Source organism: Pteronotus mesoamericanus, unplaced genomic scaffold, assembly GCF_021234165.1.
Source record: "Pteronotus mesoamericanus isolate MK-2021 breed Mesoamerican mustached bat unplaced genomic scaffold, CSHL_Meso_final scaffold_128, whole genome shotgun sequence".
Taxonomy (NCBI): domain Eukaryota; kingdom Metazoa; phylum Chordata; class Mammalia; order Chiroptera; family Mormoopidae; genus Pteronotus; species Pteronotus mesoamericanus.
The window spans coordinates 277,238-292,362 of NW_026555305.1; positions in this window are offsets into that span (position 1 = coordinate 277,238).

Here is a 15,125-nt window from a genome sequence, read left to right on the forward strand (position 1 = left end):
AGTGTCTGCAGTGAAGACAACAACGCCCTGCGCCTACTTGTTTCGTCAGCTCTGTCCCCACCGACGCCGGTGAGCTGAGAAAATGCCCGCCACGAGGAACGCGTCGCCAGTCCCGCCCCAAGGGGCTGAGATCTGAAGGAAAAACTTTCATCCTGATGTGTCATTGGCTCAACTCCGCCCTCGGTTTTCTGGGTAAGGTAGTTCTCACGGTTCCATAGGCCGCAAGAAAGGAGTTTCCCATCCTGGTCTACTGGAAGGTTTGCTCTGCAAGGGGTTTAACAAAAGCGATGTTCCTAACTCTTGAGGCAAAATAAAGGATGTCTGGAGCGACAGACATTTATTTTTCCGTGAAGCTCAGCCTGCTCTCAGAAGACAAAAATGTTTGAGATGCTCTCAAATCTCCTGGTCGAAAATGACATATCCTTCTGTAGAGTCATTCACACATAAAATAGTGCAGGCATAGTTGGACACAGTGTCATTGCTCTGCAAATGTCTGCAGTCTGAGGTGAATATTTGCATTTTTTTGTATGATGATTGGCCAAGAACAGGAGAAATGACTCCGTGCAGAGCCATGGCTCAGAAGACAGAAGGTGGATATTTTGAATGAGGTGAAAAAGCAGCAGTTTGTGCAGAGGTGGGGGTGGGGGGCAGTTTCTATGGAAAGTAATATCTCAGGTTGATCTGATCATAAATTTCTATCTGAGCAGGGCATGTGGATAATCCCAGCCTAGGACTAAAACTTTTTTAGTGAAAGGTTTTAGGGCAGCCATCTCCATTGTTGTTCCGCATCTAGGTTAACACACCTTTGAAATACCAGCAATAATAGCCCTCAAGGGAGCATTAACCCTAAAGAGACTACATAATGTTGTTAACTATCCAGTAATCCAGTCCCCACTTTGCTTTCCCAAAACTTCATGTAATTTCTTTATATTTCCTCCTTAATTTCCACTGCATAAAAAAACTGAAAAACTGATCCCGGCTAGCGTGTCTCATCGGATTTAGTACCAGCCTGTGAACTAAGTTCAATTCCCAGTCAGGGCACATGCCTAGTGTGCAAGAGGCAACCACACATTGATGTTTCCTTCTCTTTCTCCGTCTCTTTCTCTCTCCCTTCCGTTCTCTAAAAATAAAAAAATAAATAAAATTTATTTTAAAAGACCTGCAGAACTGTTATTCTCAGGAGCAGTTGAGATCTTGCTCCTAGACATGCCATAATTTTGGCTCAAATATTTTTTTATAAAAATTCTCTACAGCTTTGAACATTTCTTATGTTAACAAGCTCTACCTCTAGTTCCCATAGGAAATCTCTCTCTTTTTTGTAGAGTCAATGATTATGTCCTGCCCACTGAGGAACATTTTTATCCATATAATATTTCTTATTCCATAATCTAAGATACACAGTTGTTCCTCTGTATCCACCAGGGATTGGTTTCAGGAGCCTGAAGACACCAAAATCTGTAGATGCTCAAGTCCCTCATATAAAATGACATAGTATTTGCATATAGTGTACATATATCCTCCTGTATAATTTAAATCATCTCGATTAATTATAATATACAATGCAATATAAATGTTATGTAAATAGTTGTTATATTGTATTTTTAGGGAATAACAACAGGGAAAATGTCTGTTCATGTTCAGGACACACACAAACATGAAACCTTCATAGCCCTAACTACACAGTACATCAGGAACAATGTAACACTTATTTCAGAATATTTTCCACCCAAGGTTAGTTGAATCGAGGATGCGAAAACCATGAATATCAAGGGCTGACAGTACTCAATTTTTTTTAAAGGTTTTATTTACTTATTTTTAGAGAGAGGGGAAGAGAGCGAGAAAGACAGGGAGAGAAGCATTGATGTGGGAGAGATACATAGATCAGTTGCTTCTCACATGACCCCAACTGGGGACCTGGCCCACAACTCAGGCATGTGCTCTGGCTGGTAATCGAATGAGTGACCTTTTGGTTCACAGGTTGGCAACCAATCCACTGAGCCACAACAGCCAGGGATCAATTTTTTTAAAGATTTTATTTCCTTTTTAGAGAAAGGGGAAGGGAGGAGAAAAAGGTAGAGAGAAACATCAATCAGTTGCCTCTCACATGCCCCCAACTGGGGACCTGGCCCATAACCCAAGCATGTGCCCTGACTGGGAATCTAGCCGATGACAGTTGCTCATAGACCGATGCTCAACCCACTAAGCCACAGCAGCCGGGGCTGTACTCAATTTTTTTTTTCCATGAACAGATATCTTTCTTAAAAGGAGAAAAAATTAACTAATGCTATTATGGTATGGGTCAGGTTATACAAGTTTCACAGTCACAGCAAGTGTGCAAAGGGAGTATCTGAACGCTGAGATAAAGGGGGCATCTTAAGCCCATGATCTAATATCCTTGCTTGTGATTATCATTTTACACTGATTGTAAGTACAGTTCTTCATGGGGAATTGGGGTTATATAAGGAAAGCAGTTTTGAAAAGCAAAGTTTCAGCAACTTATTAACATGTTTATATAGTTATATAAACTACATAAGACAGTGGCATAATTAGTTCTGAGGAAATTTCAGAGGACGTTGAAGAAAGTTAACATCTCAGAGATTTTTTTTTAGTTGAGTTTTTTCCCTTGAAAACATTAAGTAATACCACCACAGACACAAAATATAAAAGAAAAAGTATGTGACTATACAGTAAATTACAAGGTGATATAAAGAAGTCCAAAGACTCATCTAAATATGATCTAAGTCACATATGAGTGACATTCAAGGTCCAATTTATCCTGAGACAAACTTCCTCTCCTGCTATGAACCTGTGAAAGTAGAAGTTATGTGCTCCCAAATGACAATGGTGAAACAGGAGTAGGATAGGCATTTCCATTTCAAACAGAAGAAATGAGAAGTAAAGAAGAGATGTGGTATCCAAAGTAAGTTCAAACTTTGATCAAGGCAAACTTCAAGAGATCATGTGGCTCACGGTAAATCTTCTTTAGTCTGAAGCTCTGCCTTTCAGGCCCACTGGGACTGTGGTCTTACCTGTCTCTGCAGCAGCAGTGAACAAGAGTCCTGCCCCCAAGGATTGGCCTGGTGTGAATCCCACACCCAGGGCTCTGCACAGATGCTCTGGTTTGTTCCCTTCACAAGAAATTCAGGTGAGTGTTGATAGTGTGACCCATTGTTGTGGAAGGGAAAAAAGTAAGTGGATTTTATGTCAGTTTTTAAAATAGGGCAACCCAGATTTTCTGACTGTAGTGGTGAGAGAGAGAAATGAAGCATCAGGAATAACTCCAAGATTTCTGGTGTTAGCTGCTGGAAGGATGGAAGCTCTGTCACTGAAACAGGGGTCCACAGTGGGAGTATATTTCACTGGGGTTAGCAGCAGTTATCCTTTTGGCCATGTTTAGTATGTGAGATATTTCAGAGAAAAAACAAGTGCAATTGTTTGGTGGGCATCTTGGCCCATACGCCTGATACTGTGGGAAGGGGTTTTGGATGGACCCATCTACAAAAGGTACTGGACAGTTCATGGAGCAGGGGAGGCCTTAGTAACATTATTGAAGGAAATCTGGACATGATGGTAATGCTAATAGTCAATCAGGAAGGGGAGGGTGGGTGCTGCAAGTGCATGTCTAGCTTGGGCACTTGGTGAAGCTGGGAAGAGAAGATAATCTGGCAGGTAGCCAAGGCTTCTGAGGAATAAATGGACATGAGATAGATATGGAGGCACAGGTGTAATTGAAGCCAAATGACATGGAAGCATGTTGTTTGTTTACCGTTTTACATGGTAAGAGAATATGGGGCCTGACATGTCAGGTCCAGAGATAAGATAACATCTGCCCACTATCCTGTTCTTTTTGTGCCCTGAGTCAGCAATCAATGTGGCCATGAGTTGAGAGCAGGCACCAGGGCCTATTATCTCCTTTGAGGTGGGGAGGTTGGGAGTTGTTGACCAGAGGATGGGTGTGTGTGTGTGTGTGTGTGTGTGTGTGCGCGCGCACATGTGTTTTGGCAGGGTGTATCAACTTATGGCTTTAGGAGATAAGCTACTAATAGAATGAACCATCTCCATTTTGAAAGAGCATGATCTTTGAGGGCATGGCCAGTAACTTCAGCCAGAAATGAGGGCTCCTCCGTGAGGCTCAGAGGTTGGTGTACTGGGATTAGATGCTGGAGAACTCCCGATTTACAGTGTTCACGGGTAAGACCCTCACATCCCTCCTAGAGTCCTGGGCTCATCTCTGTCTTCCCTCCATCTCCAGTCATTTCTGTCATTCCACAGCTGGACCATGGCTCTAGTAACATCCACTCTCCAGCGTTGGCGCTGAGCGATGTGCTCTGCTCCAAGAAAATCTCTCCCACAGCACCCCCATCACCTACTTCAAAGAAAGAAGGACATGGTTAGGGTGTCAGGAATCTTGCGGTCAGCTTGGTCAATCTCACCTGGCTTACATTCCCTTGGCTTGTACAGTGTGACAGCTCATTTTTCAGGTTCTGCCACCTTTCTCCAGGTATTTTCTGGTGGCTGCTTGTGCTAAGAATTGCAGGCATTGTCATGATCACTATGAATGTGAACCATAGACTATTTTTGGAAGAACTTTTGAGGTATTTGTAATATTATGTAGTTTTTCCTATTTTCTGATGTGTGCTGAGCTGCTTGAGCCCCAAAGCAGTCATTTTGTTTGCTGATCTTTTCCCTTCTCTTAAACTTTATGACTGAATTTCTTTTGAGAAAACCTGGGAGCCATCTCGTTAAAATGGAAAAATACGAAGATCCATTTTTTTGAAATGCAAATATCAAGGGAGAAAACTCCATCTCTCTATTCCCATGTGAAAGGAGCAGCCTAAATTCAGTGTTCGGTTGCTCCAATGTCAAAAAAATACTTCCTGATCCTGTCTGGTAGCTCAGTTGTTTAATGCATACACTTGCTATGCCCAGATTGCAGGCTTGATCCCTGGTCAGGGCCCACATACAAGAATCAACCAATAAATGCATAAATAATTCAGCCCTGGTTGGTGTGGCTCAGTGGACTGAGTGCTGGCCTGTGAACCAAAGGATCTCTGGTTTATCCCCAGTCCATAGAGGGCGCGCAAGAGGCAACTACATGATGTTTTTCTATCTCCCATCCTCTCTCTAAAAATTAAATAAATACAAACTTTTTAAAAATGTATAAATATGATACAGTGCCCCTCTGGGTCTCTCTTTATGGCCTTTGCTTTGAAATCTACTTTGTCTGATACAAGTATGGCAACGCCAGCCTTTTTCTCATGTCCATTTGCTTGGAATATTATTTTCCATCCCTTTACTTTCAATCTGTGCAGGTCTTTTGCTCTGAGGTGGGTCTCTTGTAGGCAGCATATGTGTGGGTCATGTTTTCTTATCCATTCAGCTACCCTGTGTCTTTTGATTGGGGCATTTAGTCCATTCACATTGAGAGATATTACTGATAGAAACTTACTCATCTTTTCTCTTTGTACTTGTGTTCCTCTCTGTCTCATTCTTTTCCTTCATCTGCTTAAACCAGTCCCCTTAGCATATCTTGGAGTGCTGGTTTGGTAGAGATGTATTCTTTTAGCCTTATTTTGTCTGGGAAACTCCGTATTTCTCCTTCTATTTTAATGGAGAGCCTAGCTGGGTAGAGCAGCCTTGGCTGTAGGCCCTTGCTTTACATGGCTTGGAATATTTTTTGCCATTCCCTTCTGGCTTGTAGTGTTTCTGTGGAGAAGTCAGCTCCTAGGCATATCGGGGCCCCCTTGTATGTTACTTTCTCCTTCTCCCTTGATGCCCTGAGGATTCTCTCTTTGTCTTTGACATTTGCCATTTTAATGATGATGTGTCTTGGAGTGGACCTCCTTGAGTCATACTTACTTACTTACATACTTATCATACTTAAAGGAAGAATCTATCAAGAAGACATCAACATTGTAAACTTATATGCTCCCAATATAGGAGCCCCCAAGTTTATAAGGAAATTGTTGGATGACTTCAAAAAAGATATAGACAGCAACACACTGATAGTAGGGGATTTCAACACCCCACTGTCAAAAATGGACAGATCTTCCAAACAAAACATTAATAAACATATTGTGGCGCTGAATGACACACTGAATCAAAGAGACTTAACTGACATATATAGAACCTTACATCCCAAAGAAGAAAAATACACATTCTTTTCAAATGCTCATGGCAGTTTTTCAAAGATAGACCACATGATAGGACACAAAGCAAGCCTCAGCAAATTCAGGAAAATTGAAATAATACCAAACTTTTTCTCAGACCACAAGGCCTTGAAACTCGAAATCAACCTCAAAGAGAAACTTCAGAAACTTGCAAACTCATGGAGACTGAACAGTACACTATTAAACAATGAATGGGTCAATAATGAGATAAGAGAAGAAATCAAAAAATTTCTGGAAACAAATGAAAATGAACAGACAACTGTTCAAAACCTATGGGACACAGCAAAGGCGGTCCTGAGAGGGAAGTTCATAGCAATACAGGCTTACCTAAAAAAAGATAGAAACATTTCAAATAAAAGACCTAACACTACAACTTCAAGACCTGGAGAAACAACAACAAATAAATCCCAGAGCAAGTAGAAGGAAGGAAATAGTCAAGATTAGAGCAGAACTGAATGACATAGAGACAAAAAGAACAATTCAGAGGATCAACCAATCCAGAAGCTGGTTCTTTGAAAAGATAAATAAAATTGACAAGCCTTTAAGCAGACTCATCAAGAAAAAAAGGGAGAGGACCCAAATGAATAATATCAGAAATGAAAGAGGAGAAATAACAACTGATACCACAGAAATACAAATGATCATCAGAAACTATTATGAACAATTATATGCCAAGAAATTTGAAAATCTTGATGAAATGGACAAATTTTTAGAAAAGTATAATCTTCCAACACTGAAGGAGGAAGAAACAGAAAGCTTGAACAGACCGATAACAGCTGGGGAAATTGAAGCAGTAATCAAGAAACTCCCAGCACACAAAAGCCCAGGACCAGACGGTTTCCCAGGAGAATTTTACAAAACATTTAAGGAAGAGCTAACCCCTGTCCTTCTCAGACTATTCCAAAAAATCCAAGAGGAGGGAAGATTCCCAGACTCCTTCCATGAGGCCAGCATCACCCTGATCCCAAAACGAGATAAAGACACTACAAAGAAAGAAAACTACAGGCCAATTTCGCTGATGAACATAGATGCTAAAATCCTCAACAAAATATTGGCAAACCGCATCCAGCAATACATTAAAAAGATTATCCACCACGATCAAGTGGGATTCATCCCAGGGATCCAGGGATGGTTCAATATACGCAAATCAGTAAACGTGATACATCACATAAATAAAAGAAAAGACAAAAGCCACATGATCATCTCGATAGATGCAGGAAAAGCATTCGATAAGGTACAGCACCCATTTATGATCAAAACACTCAGCAAAATGGGAATAAATGGGGCATTCCTCAACGTAATAAAGGCCATATATGAAAAACCTACAGCTAATATCATACTCAATGGGCAAAAACTGAGCTTTCCCACTAAGATCGGGAACACGACCAGGATGTCTGCTCTCACCGCTTCTTTTCAACATCGTATTGGAAGTCCTAGCCACAGCGGTCAGACAAGAGAAAGAGATAAAAGGCATCCAAATAGGAAAGGAGGAAGTAAAACTATCATTGTTTGCAGATGACATGATAGTGTACATAGAGAACCCTGTTGACTCTACCAAAAAACTCCTCAACCTAATAAGTGAATTTGGCAAAACAGCAGGATACAAAGTCAACATTCAGAAATCAAAGGTGTTTTTGTACACCAGCAATACAATAGAAGAAGAAGAAATCAGAAAAAAAATACCATTCTATATAGCAAGAAAAAAGATGAAGTACCTAGGGATAAATTTAACCAAAGACACAAAAGACCTGTATGCAGAAAACTATACAACATTGAAAAAAGAAATTAAGGAAGACACAAATAAATGGAAGCATATACCCTGCTCATGGATTGGAAGAATTAATATCCTCAAAATGTCCATACTACCCAAAGCAATTTATAGATTCAACGCAATCCCTATTAAGATACCAATGACATATTTCACAGAAATAGAACAGACATTTCAAAAATTTATATGGAACCATAAACGACCCCGAATAGCCGCAGCAATTTTGAGAAAGAAACACAAAGTAGGAGGGATCACAATACCAGACATCAAACTGTACTACAAAGCCACCATACTCAAAACAATCTGGTACTGGCACAAGAACAGACCCATAGACCAGTGGAACAGAATAGAAAGCCCAGAAATAAGCCCAGGTCTATATGGACATCTAATGTTCAACAAAAGGGGCAGAAGCATAAAATGGAACCATAATAGCCTCTTCAACAAATGGTGTTGGGAGAGCTGGACGGCTACATGCAAAAAATTGAAATTGGATCATCAGCTGACACCATACACAAAAATAAACTCAAGATGGATAAAAGACTTAAATATAAGTCGCAACACCATAAAAGTCCTAAAGGAGAACATTGGCAGGAAACTCTCAGATATCCCACGCAGCAATTTTTTCACTGATATGTCTCCTAAAGCAAGGGACATAAAGGAAAGAATAAACAAGTGGGACCTCATAAAAATAAGAAGCTTCTGCACGGCGAAAGAAAACATCAGCAAAATGAAAAGGGAGCCAACCGTATGGGAAAATATATTTGCTAATGATACATCAGATAGAGGTTTGATCTCCAAGATATATAAAGAACTCACTCGACTCCACTCCAAGAAGACAAATGATCCAATCAAAAAATGGGCAAAGGACCTGGGCAGATGCTTTTCTAAGGAGGAGATACAGAAGGCCCAGAGGCATTTGAAAGGATGCTCAGCATCACTAGCCATCAGAGAAATGCAGATCAAAACCACCATGAGGTACCACCTCACACAGGTCAGAATGGCCATCATAAACAGATCCACAAACAACAGGTGCTGCCGAGGCTGTGGAGAAAAGGGAACCCTAGTACACTGTTGGTGGGAATGCAGACTGGTGCAGCCACTATGGAAAGCAGTGTGGAATTTCCTCAGAAAGCTGAAAATGGAACTGCCTTTTGATCCAGCGATACCCCTGCTGGAACTATACCCTGAGAACACCAAAACGCCAATACAAAAGAACCTATGCACCCCAATGTTCACAGCAGCACAATTTACAATAGCCAAGTGTTGGAAGCAACCTAAATGCCCATCAGTAGATGATTGGATCAAAAAGTAATGGTACATATACACAATGGAATACTACGCAGCAGAAAGAAAAAAAGAACTACTAAACTTCGTGACAGCATGGATGGAACTGGAGAGCATCATGCTAAGCGAAATAAGCCAGGGGGCGAAAGACAAATACCATATGACCTCACCTATAAGCGGAACCTAACCAACAATGCAAAGATGCAAGGAAAATATGACCAGCAACACTGAAAGGAAAAGAAATCAACAGAGACAAGAGGGAAGGGGGGGGGCAGGGAAAGGGAAGGGAAGGGGAAAGTCAAGGAACATATAGCAAGGACTCATGGACAAAACCAAAGGGGAAGAGCTGAGGGAGGGAAGGAAGGAGGGGGCAAGGGAAAGAGGTGGGGGGGAGGCAGAGACAAATGTATTTAAAAAGTAAATAAATTAAAAAAAAAAAAGACTAAGCAGTCAGAGTTGTACAGCTGGTGAGCTGTAGAATCAGGACTTAAGCCAAGCAGACCAGGTCTAAAGAAAAATAAAAAAAAATTTTAAAAAATGTATAAATAATTGAAACAACAAATCAATGTCTCTGTCTGTCTCAATTCAATGAATAAAAATTCAGAAACCATCTTATGCTGTATAGATATATTCTTCTTATGGATGAAGTTCAAAACTAACAGTCACCTCAATTACCAGGTGGAGTTAGAATAAACTCTGCATGACAAATGGCACTGTAACATCTTCTTACTTCAAGACTAATTTACTATTTTCTGTAAGTGCATGTAATAAATTTTATCTGCTTTGGCATTTAGGGGGGTGAGGTTTGTCTGTCTTTGGAATTTCTTACTGGATTGCCTGTGATGTACATCAAACTCTGACTTTATTATTTAATAACAAAACTGTTTCTGTCTCTACTGTCTTTGGAGAGGGGATTTCTAGGCTTAGAAAAGATGGTTTGTATTCCCTTAATAGTCACCATCACACACCTGATGGCAGAGACCAAACTTCAAGCACCCATATCAGTGATAGGGGATGGGGTGTAACAGGATGGCACAGAGAGGTCAGGAAGGCCTCCTTTCTAGGAACACCATTGACAAGGATGGGCCCTGTAGGTATCTTCATTTTTTTTTCCTGGAAGCAAGGGAGGGGGGATCTGTTCTGTTTAAAGATAAACTGAGGTACATTCAAAGGTTTTATTTGAGGAAACATCAATTCCAATCACGTAGCACCCAACCAGACTCAGGGAAAGGTTTTTGTTCAGCAGAAGGAAATTAAGGGTGAAAATGATTGGATTGCATAGGTTAAGGAGTTGCCTCATTTGAAAGTTCTCAGGTTTGAATTTCTTACCATTGAGACATTTACAAGAATTTACTCTGAATAAGATTTTCATTTTGCCCATGCAGTCTGCATGACATTGGACCCACCTGTCTAATAGCGTCGTTGTTTAATCACATTTTCAAGGCAAAGAAGCAGGTTGCTAGGTTTCTGGTACCCTCAAAGGGCTCCCGGGCAGTGGAGGTCCTCGAGCCCCCGTCACCATTAGCCAGCTTGGCTCACTGCAAACACTGTCCACGAGAAAGCAAAGCTCTGCTGCTCCTCCAACTGTGCACACCTGCAGCCCCGTGGCCTGGAGCAGGAGGGAAGCAGCCGGGCCTTCCCTAGGAACCTTCTCTGGGTTTCACCTCTACACCGACCAGTCCATCAGCACCTAGGGACTCATTAGAAATGGGACTTCTCAGCCCCAAACCCAAACCTATCCACTCACTTTGGAGGCAAGGCCCAAGAGTCAGTATTTTGAGACACGACCTTCAGGTGGTGTTGACGCAGAATAAGTGGAGTCCCATCTCTTGCTGTGGGCCTGTGGACAGGGCACCTGAGATTATTGTGACTTACATCAGTCTCTTTTACAGCTGCAAAGTTTCACAACTCAGTTTGCAAAAGTTTAACAGGGCATGATATTTTATATATATTTTTTAAGATTTTATTTATTTATTTTTAGAGAGGTAGGGAAGCAGAAAGAGAGTGAAACATCAGTGTGTGGTTGCCTCTCACGCACTCCCTACTGGGGACCTGGCCCGCTACCCAGGCATGTGCCCTGACTGGTAATCAACTGGTGACTGTTTGGTTCACAGGCCGGCATTCAATCCACTGAGCCACACCAGCAAGGGCAGGATGTGTTATTTTAACTTTAAAAAAAAAGCAAAAAACAATGTATAGAATGTTAAATTTCTTTTATTAATGGATTACTACTCCTTTATAAACATTGTAAGTGAAAAGCATCACTAATTCTTGTACATCCTGGAGAAAAACAATGTTTGAAAGATAGTGTCCATTTAGCTTTCTGGAAATGCATAGATTGCTGCATGTATGGTTGTTTAAATATGTTCCTATATTATTTTTCCTAGTACAATAAAATGTACTATTTTATTATTTTATCAAGCTGCACTGAGATTTTCTCCACTATTTTGGAAAACTGCATCGTTGAAAATTTGGAGTCTGACTTTTGCACATCCCAACATGGTATGTGTTGTGCTTCGTCTTAAAATAGAGTAGCGAGGGGGTAGGCTGGGAGGCGGAGGGCAAAGAAGAAAAAACTGGGACAACTGTAATAGAATAATTAAAAACTGAGGGGGGAGAGCCCTGACTAGTGTGGCTCAGTGGACTGAGCACTGGCCTGCAAACTGAAAGGTTACCAGTTTGATTCCCAGTCAGGGCACATGCCTGGGGTTGTAGGTGGGTCGCCAGTCCAGAGAGGCAACCATCAGTTTCTCTCTTTTCCTCCCTTCATTCTTAAACTCCATAGAAGTGAAAACTCAGCAAGGAATATGCTTCCTAAATCACTTTTGTGAGGGATCAGCTCCCTTTCGGTGTCCACTTGGGTCTCCAGAATTCAGCAAACCTTGTATCACAGAAAGAGTGGGTCTCTCAACTTGCACTATGGTCTCCCAGCATTTGCCACCCTAACCACCGCCTGGCTGGCTCTCTCTCTCGTTGTCTCTTTCAAGATGTGGTCTCAGATAAGACATGGTACTGTGACTTTAAGTATCTACATCCACAAAAAAGGGACTTACTAGGTACAGGTGCCCTCAGGGATGAGAAAACAGGGAAAGCCTGGTGTGGACCAAGCTAACATTCGGTGCCCAGAGGTTGGTCCACTCAGCTGCTCCAGGGCCTGCTCTCGTCAGAGGCCCCACTGAGGATGAGACTAGAATGAGCCCAGTGCCCAGAGCATATTCCTGGGATCAGGGCATAGAAAAGCGGTGGTGAAATGTATGGAAGGTAAATAGCTGTTGGAGACCAACAATTACAGAAAGGGAAAGAGGAAAATCACTTGGAGTATTCAGAAGGTGAGAACTTCTTAAAAGGTATGGGTGGGGCTCTGGCTGGTTTGGTTTAGTTGATTGGAGTGTCTTTCTGTAGACAAAAGATTGGGAGTTCGATTCCCACTCAGAGCACATGCCTGGGTTGTTGGTTTGTTTCCCCTTCTTGGCAAATACAATCCTGTCCAGGTGTGAACAGAGGGCAGCCAATAGGTGCTTTTTTCTTGTATCAATAGTTCTCTCTTCCTGCATCTCTCTCAAAAATCGATGACAAAATGTCCTCAGGTGAGGATAAAAAAATTAAGTTAAAAAAAAGATATGGGTGGTGTCAAAGGGAGGAACTTAGAACAAAGTGTGTATGCTCTGACACTTAAGTGAGGCCACTCAGCATCATCTCCAAGACCCCACGTGTTCAAATGCTCCCTCCATCCTGGCACATTTGGATTCTTAGTTTCCAGCCTATGGAGCCTCTGTAGCCTCCAGCCAGCTGGCTGCCCCACGTGTTCTCTGCCTGGCGTTTGAAGGTCTCCTCCTGCAGGCATATAGTTTAGCTTTTGGCCTAACACCATGGGACTTGGTAGAATTTTACAGCTCCTTCTCTGAGCACATCACTTTCTTAGTGGGAGAACTTACACTTTGGGGATCAGCAAACAATACAAAGCAGGTCTAGATTTACTGTATTTCTAGATGCCTGGACTTAAGTGATGGAAATTGTTAATATGCAAACTAAAACCTGTGGCCGTGACATTCTCCACAACATCAACAATTTGAGGAAAATAAGAAAATTTAGAAACAATGCACTGCACAGGAGAATGATGCTGATGTTATATATGAGTAAAATTTTAATGTGTCTGTTGTTTCAGGGTATTATTCATAAATGAGAAGGAAAATAGCCATAAATTAGAAAGGAAAAAAGGCAGGTGATATGAATAGAAATTGTACTAAAGAAGCTATGCAGGTGGCAAATAAACAGATTAAAAAAAAAGCTCAAAAATTACAAATCCCTGGACAAATGTGATTAAAACCACACTGAGATGGCACTAATGTACTGAAAGGGCTAATTTAAAGACTGACTATATGAAGTACTGGCAGAAATATAAAAGAACAGGTGCTTTCATAAACTACTGGTAGAAATGCAAACAGGACCATTTCAGGGTTTGGCAGCTTCCTAAAAAGTTAAACACTGCCCTGACTTGTGTAGCTCAATGGGCTGGGAATGGTCCCACAAACCAAAAGGTCACAGGTTCAATTCCCAGTCAGGGCACATGCCTCAGATACAGGCCAGGTCCCTGGCTGGGGGCACATGAGGCAACCGATTGATGTTTCTCTTGCAGATTGATATTTCTTCCCCTCTTTCTCCCTCCCTTCCCCTCTCTAAAGGTAAATAAAATCTTTACCGAAAAAACAAAACAGTTAAACCCTCACCTACCCTGTGACTTAGGCATTTCACTTTTAAGAGTTATAACAGAAAAGAAATGAAAGATCTCTCCATATATAGAATTGTAAAGAAAAATGTTCAGAGCAGCATTATTTGCAAGAGCCCCAAAACTGAAAATAGCCCAAACAGACAAATGGATAGTGCTATATATTCAGAGAATAAAATAATAGAAACAAAAGTATAAAGCACCCATGTAGGCATCATAGATGAATCTCAAATGAGGCATGATAGAATGTAAGGGAAAAAAATACTTTTTAATTCCAATCATATAAAATTCTAGAAAATGCAATGTAATCTGTAAAAACTGTAAATCAGTGGCTGCTGTGAGGCCCAGGAAGGGTATGGAGAGAAATTATAAAAAAGGTCCTAGTCCTGGCTGGTGTGGATCAGTAGATTGAGCACCAGCCTCTAAACCAAAAGGTCACTGGTTCAATTCCCAGTCAGGGCACATGCCTGGGTTACGGGTCAGGTCCCTGGTTGGGGGTGTGTGAGAGGCAACCAACTGATGTTTTTCTCCCTCTCTAAGTAAATAAAATCTTAAAAAAAAAAAAAAAGGTCTGGATAAATGGCTTATTTGGAGTGTCATCCCTTACACCAATAGGTTGTGGGTTGGATCCCTGGCCAGAGCATCTCTGAGAGGTGAAAGATCGATGTTTTTCTCACTCTCTACCTTTCTCTTTCTCTAAAATCAGTAAATATATCCTTGGTTGGAAAAAAAAAAAAAAAGGACACAGGCAAATATGCAACTAATGGGTGTTCATTATTATGGTTATGATGTGTTCACAGGTTCTTACACAAGGTCATACTTATCAAACTGTAAACTTTAATTTTTTTTGCATATAATTTATACCTTAATAAAGATTTAAGAAATTTTTTGAATAAAAAACTTAGCCATGGCTGGTGGCTCAGTTGGTTGGAGTATCCTCTCCTACACCAAAAAGTTACAGGTTCAATCACCAGTTAGGGTACATACCTAGGTTGTGGGTTCAATCCCCAGTTGGGGCACATACAGGAGGCAACCTATCATTTCTCTCTCACATCGACGTCTCTCTCTCTCTCCCCTCTGCCTCTCCAGTATCAATAAACATATCCTTGGGTGAGGATCACAAATAAAATAAAATGTTGATTTTCCACTATTTTCAGAAAATAAGCTATGGTTAACT